The 14,620-nt window shown below is 43.4% G+C and overlaps 1 long non-coding RNA gene across 1 annotated transcript; it reads left to right on the top strand.

Moving 5' to 3' along the window:
* Positions 1 to 731: 731 nt before the first annotated feature.
* LOC133807073 (uncharacterized) lies at positions 732 to 1,172 on the top strand. Its single transcript, XR_009879147.1, has 3 exons — positions 732 to 860; positions 960 to 1,028; positions 1,125 to 1,172. It is a non-coding gene; the product is annotated as an uncharacterized LOC133807073 (long non-coding RNA).
* The last annotated feature ends 13,448 nt before the right edge of the window (positions 1,173 to 14,620 follow it).

Raw genomic sequence — 14,620 nt, 5'->3', positions numbered from 1 at the left:
TATTTTATGACAAAAGATGGTCATGTTTTTTTTAATTTAGGGGATTCAGAGTAATTACTTGGTTTTTGTAAGGACAAATTTTCACAAGATATTTAAGTGATTCTATAATATATGTGAAATTTTGTTATCTGTTTTGCATTTTACATGTACAAAATTAGCCACAACATCATAATTGTCGCATTTGACATGTGAAATTTTGTTATCTGTTGTGCTTGGATTTGGAACAGTTTTTCTTAGTTGCTTTTATTTCCATTGTGAAGGTTGTTGACTACCGAATTTGTGGTGATCCAAACTCAGTACTTCATTTTGTCTTCATTGAGTTCACTGATGAAGGTAATTTTGACCTTATAACACCATTACTGGTCTGTCATTGTGAAAGGGTCTTTAGATCGATTATGAATGCTAGGACATTTTGATCAATTTCAGTTTTATATTTGATTAATAGAAGATGCAAGGGCTGCTTTGAGTCTCGCAGGGACAATGCTTGGATTTTATCCTATTAGAGTACTGCCCTCTAAGACAGCTATTGCACTAGTTAACCCAACATTTTTGCCAAGGGTATAGAGCATTGCTGTTATGACTATTGCCTTTTTTTTTTAACTCTGGAATGCATCAGTCATTTCTATTTTATAATCTATCAATTGAGTACTATTTTTCATTGCAGACTGACGATGAACGCGAGATGTGTGCAAGAACAATTTATTGTACAAATATTGAAAAAAAGGTGATTTTCTTGTAGTCTGTAGTTGAAAATGACCCAGAGCAATTATCTATGGAACATCTTACACGTTTATTCGGTTTGTCTTGTGTAGGTTGCTCAAGCTGATGTTAAACTCTTTTTTGAATCAGTCTGTGGAAAGGTTGGTGCTTTTGCCAACACTTTCTCTTTCTTTTATAATTCTAAAATCCTTGATTCCATTTGTGAGGGGCTTCATTTATAAACATATATTCTAATGCAGGTTTATCGCCTAAGGCTGCTTGGGGACTATCATCATTCTACTCGTATTGCCTTTGTTGAGTTTGTAATGGTATCTATCTGTTTCAATATTCCTACATTCAATATTCTGTGTTTGCGTATTATATGCTTTCTTTTCCACCATTTTTAACTGTTATATTTAATGTAGAAATTAGGGAAGGTCTATTGTGACAAGTGAGGTTTTCAGATGACCATGTCATTTTTAGAGAATGTTTTAATTCATGAGAAGAAGGTTGACAAATAGGATGATTTGTTACTTATTTGAAAATTTTATTTTCCATCCGAAGCCTGTGCATTGTCAAATGGAAACATTAATTAATTTATTCCTTTTAATTTTTTTGGGTGAAAAGGAAATCGTACTACCCATGAAGGTTAGGTTGTGTGGCAGCCCCATAGTTTTCTCCCATGAGGTCTGATCGTTGACCATATATGAAGGAAGAAAGTAGCTTGTAGTGACCACACTGACCATAGGCCCTCATCTTCTATAATAGATTAATAAATCACCAAGGCTTCTGTCTTTCTTTAGGATCATTTTTTCATTCTTGGCATACGAGAGGAAGCAATAACTATTGATTTTTCATCTCACTTGGATGTGACCATTCCTACCACCTTTTTTGTAACGACCCAAATTCGCTAATAAGGCTTAAGGGCCTTGATTAGCATGCCAGGAGGGCACGATGGGAATTATGTGTGATTTTATGAGTTAAATGCATGGTTATGATTTAAAGCATGTTATTTGACTATTTATTTATCTGAGACGCATGTATATGTGTATTAGTATGCATGTAGGCCCTGATTGTGTTTGAAGGGCATAATTGTAATTTTAGCCCGCCGAGGGCATATTGTGATAATTGTATTCCGTGATTTGTACCACGTGAGTGTGGTGTTATTTTGTGATGCACGTGCCGAGACGGTCCTAGAGAGCAATTTAACTTAAGAGTCACAACGGGATTTTTATACTCGGCTCGGGAGGAGCCTAGGGGTACCTCGGGAATTTTATGGTTAAGTTGAGATTTAGCGAGTAATGGTTATTGGAGATTTAGTAACCTGGGTAACCATTAGTTACTGCTGAGAGTAACAAGTTCTAGGTAGAAAATGGTAGAAATGAAATAGAAGTAAAAGGACTTAAGTGCCCTTGAGGTTTAGTTGGGAAAGGATAGGCAAGGAGGGGTAAAATGGTCTTTTGGCTGGGAAATTGATTTATGGCAGCTGGGTTATAGGGGGTACACGGTTTGGGGATTGGCATTGATTGGTTTTGATAAAAACTAAAGAGAAGAAAAACCAAAGAGAAGGAAAGTTAGGGCAATGGGAAGAAGAAGAAGAAGAAGAGAAGTGAAGGAGCTGAAATTTGGAGACTTAGGAGATGAATCAAGGGAGCTTGGGATGGGATTCTCTACTTGAGGTAAGGAATTTATACACATTTAAGACTTGATTATGTTATGGGTTAAGAGATTTGAGCATGGTTTAAGTTTGAACTTTGAGTTTTTAATTTTCTGAAATTGAAATCAAGGATGTGGATTTTGGGGATTTGATTGTGTGTTTGATTGCTTTGATGATGTTTATGGGTTGCTAGATGGGTCATATGAAGTTTGGATTTGATTTTTGGGGTTTGGGTATTGGTTTGGTATGAATTGGGAAGGTTTTAGCTCTGAGAAAACGCAGGAGAAAACCCAGAATTCTGGGTCTGCGAAGGCGTGCCGCGACACAGGTTTTTCGTGCCGCGGCGAGGGAGCCTCTGACTGATGGGTGCCGCGGCACAAGGATGTGGTGCCGCGGCACAAGGCTAAATTCAGGGCATCATTTTTAGGCAATTTTAGGCCTTTGCTCCGGGGGTTCGGGGGATGTCTCCGGGGTGTTGTTTTAAGGTTTTAGAGGTCCCGAGAGTGCGGGATTGGTCCCGGGAAGTGGTTTTGGGTTGATTAGTAATGAGGGATGTTTCTTGTGTGTTGTGACTAGGTTGTTGGTGAGGCTCGTGCTAGAGGACAGTGCTCGCGGCTTTAGTGCATCAGGAGGCTCGGAATTCAGGTAAGAAAACTATAACACCCGTAGGATAGGGCGTGGCCCATAGTGTGATTGCGGGGCACGGCCCTATATTGCATTACATGTTAGGGTGTAGACTTACATGTATTGATAATTGTATGAATGTTGTTTGATTTATGCTATGTATGATTATAATGAAATGAACGGCAAGGGCCGAGTGCGGCGTAGGCCGGGTACGGCAGCGGAGCCAGAAGTAACACTAAGCATATGGGATGCTTATGGTCAGGGCGGGGCCCGGGACCCAGAGGATATGTGTGAGATCCTTGCGGTGAGGACCGAGACCCCAGGCTTCGGTAAGGCTTCGGGGGCGGCATGGTCGTGTTTGCTTAGTCTAATGGTTGACTTGTTTGTATGTGGATTATCTGTTATGATAAACTGTATGAATTGCATATGTTATGTTATGCATGAGTTTTCTTGCTGGGCTTCGGCTCACGGGTGCTCCGTGTTGCAGGTAGGACAATGACTGAATCAACCAACCATGAGTACGGAGAGCGTGAAGCGATGCGTACATGTTCGGCCTGCCCGACTGCTTTGGTTGGGGGTTTATTCGAAAATGGCTGTAATAATCTATGATTTTGTAACTGATCAACTGTAAACTTATTTCAAGATGTAAATAGTTTTCAAACCTTATTTTTTGGGATCCCAATTGTTTAATACTAGAAGTTTTTATTGAGTCAACGCATTTTCAAAGATTACAGCCTTAACTTTTATTAGTCACACTTTTGCTTCAAAACCTCGGTTAGCGAGTTCATTGCACTGTTTCGTCTTAAAACTCACTTAGTAACGACTCTAAGGAAGTAGGGCGTTACATTTTTGGTTTTCACGGAGGCATGATCCTGCATATGTCACTCTAATTGATTGTTGTTTAGTCTTTTGAAAGTCTTAAGCTAGACTGAAGTCTGATAGATAACTTCCTTTCGAATTTTTATTTTTATATATATAATATTTATATAAATTACCAAGCATGACCAATGTCACACAATTGTAGTTTTGACCTGTCTTTTATTACTTTTTTTTATTGTTCATTTGTTTATTATTTATCATTTTTGGAATTGGCAAGGGCGATGTTCTTGATGTATTTTATTATTTTTTAATGATTTTTTATTTATTATTTTTTAATTTTTAATTATTTATTATTTTTGGAGTGCGCAAGGGGGGTGTTCTTGATGAATATGCAAACCTGTGTAAGAATTAGGAACACATTTAAGCTTTCCATTTATTGCTGGCCGTTGAATTTATTACCTGAGATCCATCTTCCATAATGATGTTTAGAAGCTCAGATAACAGAACCTGTCTTGTCTAGAGATGCATTAAATCTATTCCCTTTAGTTGATGGGAGTAATACCATGAAAACTCTGTTTAGCTTAAATGCATTAAATTGGAAAGGTTCTTTGGCTCAAGTTTCTTCCCGGTCAAGTGTTAACAAGGATATATACTAAATTGACAGACACCTTAATTGAAGAAAGTTGTTTTTTCTTTTCTTAACTAAGTAATATGGTTAGATATGATGATATGATATATGCTGGTCTTATTAAAAGCATTTTTTCTTGTAGTGGGTGTACCCGAGTCAGATGCTAAGAAATTGATTGTGGCTATCATTGCATTATTTGCTTATGATCGAGTTGTGGCTATCATTGCATTATTTGCTTATGATCGAGTTGTGGCTATCATTGCATTATTTGCTTCTGAAAATTTGAGAAACTTCATGTTGCAAAAACTATTAGTACTATAGAATTATGTGAACATGTAATAAGAAGAATCACTATAACATATCTGGTGTGTATGTCTCGCAATGTGGTTATCTAGGCTATCAAAAAGTGGTTAAAACAGCTAGTGACCATAACTGTTTTAACACGATTCCTCAAGTTCATTTACTTTGGTTCAGCTGCAGAGTTAGTTAAGTTGCTTTTTTAGTTTTTTTTTTTCGAGTTGGTTCTTTTGTATTTTGGTGCACGTATATAAGTGAACCTTGCATCATTATTTATGTACACAGATTTAGAGAGCACTAAGAGAAAAAGAAGAGAGAAAGAGAGAGTTCAGTGAGTTATAGAGGTTGGAGTTCTTGTGAGAAGCTTGTTCAAAGAAAGCTAAAACTGAGAACTTTTCTCTTTGTACTGAAGCCTTGTAATTATTCTAGATTGATCAAAGTGAAAACTTACGTAGGCCACTTCCACTGAACCATGTATATTGTGGTGTTCTTTTGACTACTGTTTCTGTCATTCATTAAGGTTTGTGATTTGTTTCTGTTTCTGGCATTATTTCTTGTTTGTGTTTGTTCTTTTTTCTAGTTTGTTTTGTTGGTGTTCTTGGCAGGTTATTAAAGGGTTCAATCACTTTCAATATCATCCTCTTATACTAGGTACACTGACTATGATTTCAAGCTAGATTTCTCGAATGTAGACATCTTAAAAAACCATGGTGAAAACAGAAAAGAGTTGGGATTTCAGAAACTCAGATGCTGAGGGAGACACCATCAGTTGCTGGAATCATTAACCCAGCTGTAATCATCACTGGTATGCCATTTTCCACAATGACAGATCATAAGGTTTGTTGGATGCTGAGTTCTTGTTTATTTTTTCTTTAAAAGCTGCAGTTGGAACTTTAATCGGTTTAGGCAATAAAAATAGATCATTTTGATTTCTTGATAAACAGAACACCATGCTATATGTACTTTCCTTTCTGAATGTCTAGACTTAAGATGATGCTTTCATTCATGTAGGCATTGTTGGATGATATTTTATATTGGAGAAGATGTTTTCAACAGCATGACATGCTTAAATTTTCATTTTTCTTGAGTTATGTTGATAAATAGTGAATTTATAATAATTTAGGATCAAAATATTGTATTCTTCTATGATTCTATAGTAGTTTATAGTAGTTCACGAGGTCTGTTGATTTATTGTTATGCACTCTGTTATCCAAAAAATTAGCATTGATAACGTGGCAAGTGATCCCTGGACACGTGGCTGACACCTGGAAAAGCTCTGCTAGAGTATCGACCAGAAGACGCATTAGAAGCAGTAAGCAGCCCAGTCTTACCTGCGACCAGTCTGGTCGATGGTTCCGCATACAAAGCAACATTACTGTGAAGATCTTTGTAAATCTCGAATTTAACTCACACAATCTCCTGAGTATCCGATTATTCAGGAAAGAATATCTGTAACAATCTTTTGTAATCCCCCTTGAGCCTATAAATAGCAAAAGATAGCTCAAGGAAGGGACTTTTGGCTTTTGAATCATTTGAGACTATAGTAATTCTCCTAGTGATATTGTATTGTTCTTGAGAGGTTAGTGAAACTCATTGAACCCTTGTTCTTTGATCACTCCTTGGTTCTTATATCAATAACAGTCTAAGTGGACGTAGGTTATTACCAGATCCTGGGGCCGAACCACTATAAAAATATCGTGTTGTTATTACTTTTTGTCACTACGTTCCTCTCTACACATTCATTCATATCAAGCATATTCTGACTCCGTGTTAGTTGGCCAAATCCTGGGTCAACATTCTGGTGCTTTCATTGAGAGCTTGATTTATCATTGCTGAGAAAACTAATGGCGAAAACTGGAAGGAAAGCTGGACAGGTGACCGCTGCTGCTCCATCAAATCCACCTCCTCCTCCCTTTGCAAGCGTGGCGGAGGATGAGCCACATCTGGACTTTGAGGAGGAAGAAATGGATGATGCAACGCTGAAGAGTACCCTGGGGGCGTTGCAGGAGGAGCTGGCCAGTCTAAAAGCCAGTCAAGAGACTGCTGCCGGAGTTGTGGCGCGGCAGCAGCAGGAGATTGAACGGCAGCGCACGGAACTAAGCGAAAGGCAGGCGGAGATGGACCGCCGCCAGAGCGAAGCCATGGCAGCCCTCGAGGCAGCCTTGCAGCTGGCAAGGAATCAGGCCGCACCTGTTTCACAACCTGACCAACCTGGCAATGGGCCACCCCAGAGGGGTCCTAATCCAAGCCCACCGATCTAGCCTTCAAGTCCACAAAGGCCCGAGCAGCCTCAAGCGCCCCATGACGACGTCCCGCTGGACCCTGAGGCGCAGCCACCATCCCAGGCTGGTCGCGGCAATCCTCCGCAACAAAGGCAGAATAGGGCCGAGCATCAGCCTCGTAGTCCTAGACGCCGTAGGGGTGATGAGCCAAACCTACCAAACAGAGGTCAGTATCCCCCTGGTAACAGGAGGGACTCAGAGTTAGGCTCTGTGGTCCGGGGTCCCCCACGGCACGATGATGCACGAGGACACCACGACCAGCTCAGGCCACCCTCTAACGCTCGGGACGTTTCAGCCAGGAATGGAAATCGAGGGAACAGTCGATCCCACCATAGCCAGTCAAGGTTTAGAGATGGCCATGGATATAATGAGGCTGACTCAGGCAAGGCGAACGCTGGCCGAAGGAATGAAGAAAGAGGTAAAGGCAGGAGCCAGGTACCTCAAGATGACCAACCCAATAGATGGGATGCTGGGGGGCAGCCCAAACAAAATAATGTCTTCAACCGGCTCAGGGGTAGCGAGCAGTGGAGAAGAGACGAGGATTTGCGTGACGTACTTAACGATCGCCGCGAGCGGCATGGCGAGAACGTCCCCCCAGCAACAGAGGCCACAGTGATTCCTGCCGCTGTACAGGCCCAGATAGACGCCCTCAACCAGGCAGTGCAACAGCTGGTCGGGGAAAGGACATCTTACATCGGCCACGATAGGAGGAAAGGAACTCCTTTCGTACAGAGGATAGCTAATTCCGAAACTCTAAGCAAGTTCAAAATGCCTACACTCCCAAACTTTGACGGATATGGAGACCCAGTGTCTCATGTCAACAAGTTTGAAATTCAAATGGACATTCAGAAAGTGTCCGAAGACGCTCGGTGCAGGATCTTCCCTGCAACACTTTCTGAAGCTGCGCAGGAATGGTTTTTTAAGTTCCCTCCCACAAGCATAGTTTCCTGGGAAATGTTCGTAAGGGAGTTTTACGGACAGTTCTATGCAGGTCGTGTGCATCCAACCGAAGCAAACCAGCTGGTTGAAATTCGCCAGCAGATGGGGAGTCAGTAAAGGACTACATCCAGCGCTTTATGCGAGCGGCGGCTGGAGCAAAAACGGTGGGGGACGAAGGCAAAATGATGGCCATTACCGCAGGGGTTAAACGTCGTTCTCCCCTCTGGAAAAGTCTCCGAAAGGAAGGAGTGAGAACTACCCAAGAATTTTTGGACCGGGCTGATCGCTACATTAAGCTCGAAGAAGCCATCGCTGACGACGGAAATCCCTCAAGCAAGGATAAGAAGGCTTCCGAACCTGCCAAAGCCGTCAATGGTTCCAAACCTAATGGCAACGGCAAAGGCAACGGCAATGGCAAGAATGGTGGAAAACGGCCGTATAACGAGCCTTCCACCTCCAACAATAAACGAGCCAAGGGTAATCGCTATGAACCTCAATTCACTAACTACACTGCCCTCGTCGAGTCTCGGGGAGAGGTTTATCAGGCCACAAGTTCTAGTGTGCCTTATAAAAAACCTGGCCCCATTCGAAAGGATATTTCGAAAAGAGACACTACCAAGTTTTGTCGTTATCATAACGACTACGGACATGACACCAATGAATGCAACCAGTTAAAAGATGAAATCGAGTTCCTTATTAGACAAGGACACTTGAGAAGATACGTACGGGCCTCGGGAAATTCCCAACGAGAAGCTCCGGGTAGCAACGAGCAGGCACCCACGCGCCAGCGCTCGCCACCCTTACAGCCTGCCCCCGTGACTGGCACACTCTTAACCATCTGTGGAGGCCCGCACCTCGCGGGAAATAGTGGAAAGGCCAGGGAACGATATGCTCGGACTCTGCGCCACGACCAGGACATCGAGATGATGACTGTGGAGGACCGTGCACCAAAAAAGGCTCGGTCAGAGGAAGGTGAGATACCCTTCTCTAATGGCGACGCCCAACACGTCAGGTTCCCACATTCCGATCCGCTGGTCGTGGATATCCAGATGGCCAACATGATGGTGAAGAGAGTACTGTTCGATACAAGAAGTTCAGTGAATATCCTGTATAAATCAACACTGGAACGCATGAAATTTTCCGTTAAGGACTTGGAGCCCTGCAACCAAACGATATACGGCTTCTCTAGAGAAGGACTCACCCCCGCCGGATTGATCAAACTGCCAGTAACAACAGGTACAGCGCTCGCAACAAGGACATTACTCGCCACTTTTGTAGTGGTCGACTGTCCTTCGGTGTACAATGCCGTTATTGGAAGGCCTATATTGGTTGATCTACGGGTTGTCATCTCTATGTGGCACTTGGCCATGAAGTTCCCAACAGACGCGGGGGTAGGATGCGTGTTGGGGAACCAGAGGGAAGACAGGGAGTGCTACAACGCCTCAATCACAAAGGCAAAGAATGGAACGTCGAAGAGCACTACCTCAGATAGGTTGCAGATGGCACTAGATACACAAGCCCAATCCGGTGATGAAGTCACCAAATAGGGTGTTGCCCAAAGTGAGGATAAAGACTTGGATCCTCGCTTTGGGGATTTTGAAGAAAATGTTGGACCCGTTGAGGACCTGGAGGAGGTCCAACTCGACAAAGAAGACCCGACCAGAGTCGTAAAGGTTGGGAAAAACTTAGAGCCTACCACAAAACACGCACTGGTGGAATTTTTGCGAAAGAACCAGGAGATTTTCGCCTGGTCGCATAAAGACATGGCTGGGATAGATCCTGCAGTATTCAGCCATATCCTGAATATAGACAAGACCTTTCCACCCGTGCAACAAAAGAGAAGGCTGCTCGATAAAGATAGATCGAGAGCCTTAAAAGAAGAAGTCGAAAGACTAAAGGAGAATGGGTTCATGAGGGTGGCATTTTATCCATCGTGGGTCTCCAATCCAGTGCTGGTTCCCAAGCCTAATGGCAAATGGCGGACCTGTGTGGATTTTACAGACCTCAATAAAGCCTGCCCAAAAGACTTCTTCCCACTCCCAAGGATCGACCAGCTGGTCGATGCAACTGCAGGACACGAGATCCTCTCATTCATGGATGCATATTTAGGCTACAACTAGATTAGCATGCATCCCCCTAACGAGGATCACACCAGCTTTCGAACCGATACGGGCTTATACTGTTACAAAGTAATGCCCTTCGGACTGAAAAACGTAGGTGCGACTTACCAACGGCTAGTCAACCACATGTTTAAGGAGCAAATCGGTGTAAACATGGAGGTATACGTGGACGACATGCTGGTAAAGTCTAAGAAGGCAAAAGGACATGTGAGGGATTTATAAGAGTGCTTTGATGTGTTAAACAAGTACCAGATGAAGTTAAATCCCCTCAAATGTTCCTTTGGAGTTGGATCAGGGAAGTTTTTGGGGTTTATTGTAAATTCAAGAGGAATCGAGGCCAACCCCGACAAGATAAAAGCCCTGATCGACATGAAATCGCCAGAAAGGATCAAAGATGTACAAAGTTTAACTGGGAGAATCGCAGCCTGAAGCAGGTTTATTTCAAAATCAACAGACAAGTGCGTCCCTTTTTTCAACCTACTTAGAGGAAATAAGAAGTTTGAATGGACAGGAGATTGCGAGCAAGCATTCCAGGCCTTGAAAGCACATATGGCACAGCCTCCCATCTTGTCAAAGCCGATCGAAGGAGAAACTTTGTTTATTTATCTGGCGATTACTGAAGTTGCTGCCAGCGCGGTATTAGTGCGAAAGGAAGAAGGCGTACAAAAAGTAGTCTACTATGTTAGCAAGAGACTGATCGGGGCAGAATTAAGATATCAACCAATTGAGAGGTTAGCATATTGCTTGATCCTGGCCTCTAGGAAACTATGCCCCTACTTTCAAGCCCATCCTATTACAGTTCTAACTGACCAGCCCCTTCGGCAAGTCCTCCAAAAACCAGAGGCGGCTAGGCGATTATTAAAATGGGATGTCGAACTAGGGCAGTTCGACATAACTTATTCACCATGAGCAGCAGTCAAGGGACAAGTTTTGGCCGACCTTATTGCAGAATTCACCGAACTCCCAGACAGCGAACAGTGCGAACAGCCTAAAGCGCCTGAGCCTCAAGACAAAGCTCCTTCGTGGAAGTTATTCACGGATGGTTCATCCAACGAATCCCACGCTAGAGCGGGAGTGATATTGATAACGCCGGAGCGGCATCGATTTCACTGCGCCATCAGATTCGACTTCACCGCGTTAAATAATGAAGCGGAATACGAAGCACTCCTCGCTGGGTTGAGAATGGCGAAGGATATGAGCATAAAGACGCTTGATATCTACAGTGATTCACAGCTGGTGGTGAATCAAGTTCTAGGAGAATATCAAGCATGAGGTTTAAAAATGGTGGCCTACTTAAATAAAACAAAAGACCTGCTAGCCCAGTTCACTAAATACACCCTCCAGCAAATTCTGCGAGACCAGAATTCAAATGCAGATGCCTTAGCCAAACTCGCAAGCGCGAAGGATGCTGACACTCTGAACATTGTGCCAGTAGAAAGATTGAGTAAGCCAAGCATACAAGCGACCAAATCCAGTATGGAGATTCGAATGGAAGATACATGGATGTCACCTTATTTGGAGTATCTGACAAATGGTACGCTACCAACAGATAGAAACAAAGCCAGAACTCTACAAAGGCGAGCCGCTAGGTACATACTGGTCGATGGTGTTATGTACCGAAGAGGATATTCAATGCCACTACTCAGATGCGTTACACCTGAAAAAGCTAAGGAACTCATGAAAGAGGTGCATGAAGGCTTTTGCGGGGATCACGCTGGGGGGCATTGTTTGGCAAAGAAGATTCTAAGGCTAGGCTACTTCTGGCCAACTATGAACGAGGATTCGATGGAGTTTGTACGAAGATGCGATAAATGTCAAAGATTCTCCAAGATTCCACGAGCAGCTCCAAACGAATTAAAACAGATGCAAAGTCCGTGGCCTTTTGCAGTATGGGGGATAGATTTGATTGGATCCCTACCTATAGGGAAAGGCGGAGTAAAGTACGCAGTCGTAGCAGTCGATTACTTCACCAAATGGGCCGAAGCTGAGCCGCTCGCTACCATCACGACCAAGAAAGTCCTTGACTTTGTTATCAAGAACATTGTCTGTCGATATGGTTTGCCTAGGAAGATAGTTTCAAACAACGGAACCCAGTTTGACAGCGATTTATTCACCGATTTCTGCGAAAGACATGGAGTCATTAAAAGCTTTTCTTCAGTTGCACACCCCCAGGCGAATGGGCAGGTCGAAGCCGTGAATATAACTCTTAAAGACACCCTGAAGAAGAGGCTCGAAGAATCTAAGGGAGCGTGGCCAGAGCAATTGCCTAAAGTCCTCTGGTCGTATAGAACGTCTCACCGAACAGCGACAGGACATACCCCATTTTCCTTGGCCTACGGATATGAGGCGATGTTGCCTGTCAAATTAGATCCCCCCTCACATCGACGTCTAACATACGACCAGGACCAGAACAGCCAATTGATGATGGAATCCCTAGACTCGATTGATGAAATATGGGAGAAGGCCTAACTCCGAGTTGCTGGATACCAACAAAAAGTCGCCCGGTACTTTAACTCCAAAGTTAAAGAAAGAAAATTCAACGTCGGAGACTTGGTGCTACGACGAGTTTTCTTAAATACCCGCGACCCTACTGCTGGAGTGCTCGGACCTAATTGGGAAGGACCTTACCAAATTGAAGAAGTCCTTCATCCGGGCACCTACAAACTTGCACGCTTAAACGGAGATCTCGTTCCGCGTTATTGGAATGGAGAACACCTGCGCAAGTATTATCAGTGAACAGTTCTTCTTAAAGGACTGGCTTGTATTAATTTTTCTTTTTACAAGTTTAGCAAAAAGGGTTAGCCACGCTATATGGCTAATCGCTGGTATATGTAAGATTCTATTTCAGAATCACTCGTAAAGACATGTTTAGTCCATTTTTAATACGAGATTATAAGGGAATGTGCGCAGCCAGTTATTCTTGCCAACCTTTGTGAATTTATATTTAAAAATATTTGTTCATTACGTGTGTTGTTTTGCTGTATTACAAGTATTATTTTTCACCCGAGCAGAAATGTTCGAACAGGTCGTGGTCAAGGCAAGTGACCAAGGACCTAAAACTCCTCGATCACTTGGGGGGCATATAAGGCACATCGATAGCAAAACATACCGTGAGGTATGTAAACACATGAACAAAATGAGTGAAAGCATGCTGAGGTACTTAGAGTATTTTTCAAAATTTATATTTTGTTAAATCATGCCAAAGTACTATGCTAAGTTCGGTCATACGGACAAATGTTATAATAAATGAAAATGTTATAGCATCATGCAATCTTTTACACTGCAAGCATCACTGCTTGGATGTAATTGTTCAAGTAAAAGAAAAAGATTTACTGCCCGTGCAGCAAAGTTTAAAATGAAAATATTGTCTTTACATCACGACCCATGGGTCATGTAATCAAAAGAAAAAATAAATGAAAAAGCTTAAGAAGCATTGGGAGCAGGAGTGTCTTTAGCAACATTCTGGGTGACAGCATCCTCAGCAGCCCCTTCTTCCTCTACACCAGCAATGCTTGGGGAAGCAGGGATCCTTGCTCTTGCCTCCTCTTCAGCCAGTTGGGCAGTGCAGCGAGCCAGCTCGGCAGCTCTGACATCCTCTGAAAGATAGCTGAAGTCGGCTCCCTGATTGTGTTTCCAGAAGTTGTAGAAACATCGGAGCGTCATTCTCTTATACCTTTCCAGATTTTTGGAGTTGTCGAGCTCCAGCTGCTTTACTTTTCCCTCAAGAGTGGCGATGGCCTCGTCCTTGGGCTTAAGCACCTCTTGCAATCTACAGACTTTGCGAAGATGGGTTCGGCTGGCATCCTGATACTCCTGCCTCGACTTTATCGCATCTGCCTTTGCAGCTTCAGCCTACGACAACTTGGTCACCACAGCATCCCTCTGTTGAACTATCGCCTCCAACTCCTTAGTATGCCTGGCCTCTGCAGCCGAAAGCTCCTCGGCTGCTTTCACCTGATACCTCTCAATGGCCTTTGCTCTAGCCTGCTCGATGGTGGCTTGGGTACGGGTGCGAGCAGTGGTAGCAGACTGCAATGCCTGAGAACAGAAGATAAAAGTTAGAACCTGTGGCAAAGACTAAAAGACTGAAGCTAAAAAGATTAAAGAAGTACTTACGCTGGCTATTTCGTTCAAGGTCCTGTTCAGGATCAGGTCAACCGTCATATTTTCTGCCTCAACCATTGCATCCTTAACGCGGTCATTTTTCCCGATGTACGCAATGCGGTCTTTGGCTACTCGTATGGCACGGCTCGAGAGTTTGGCCCCGAGAGTTTCCTCCCGTTTGTCTTGTTCCCTTCTGGGCGCAGCCGGAGGAGGGTTCATTGGAGCAGGGGGAGTCTCCTTCTCAGCAGGGGCCGGAGGATGAACAGAAGTTTGCCCAGCAGGCACGTCTCTAGGAGGGTCTTTTGTTCGACTCTTTTTCGCAGGACCCTGGCTCGTCTCGCCAGTTTGTCTCCGTGACGACTTCCTCCGAAGCTGAGGAACTTCCTCTTCCTCCTCAGTCTGGTATAGGTCGAAGACATTGGGAGTGGCCATATCTGCACACAAGTAAAAA

Source organism: Humulus lupulus, chromosome X (assembly GCF_963169125.1).
Source record: "Humulus lupulus chromosome X, drHumLupu1.1, whole genome shotgun sequence".
NCBI classification, from domain to species: domain Eukaryota; kingdom Viridiplantae; phylum Streptophyta; class Magnoliopsida; order Rosales; family Cannabaceae; genus Humulus; species Humulus lupulus.
This window is presented reverse-complemented; position numbering and strand designations above follow the sequence as displayed.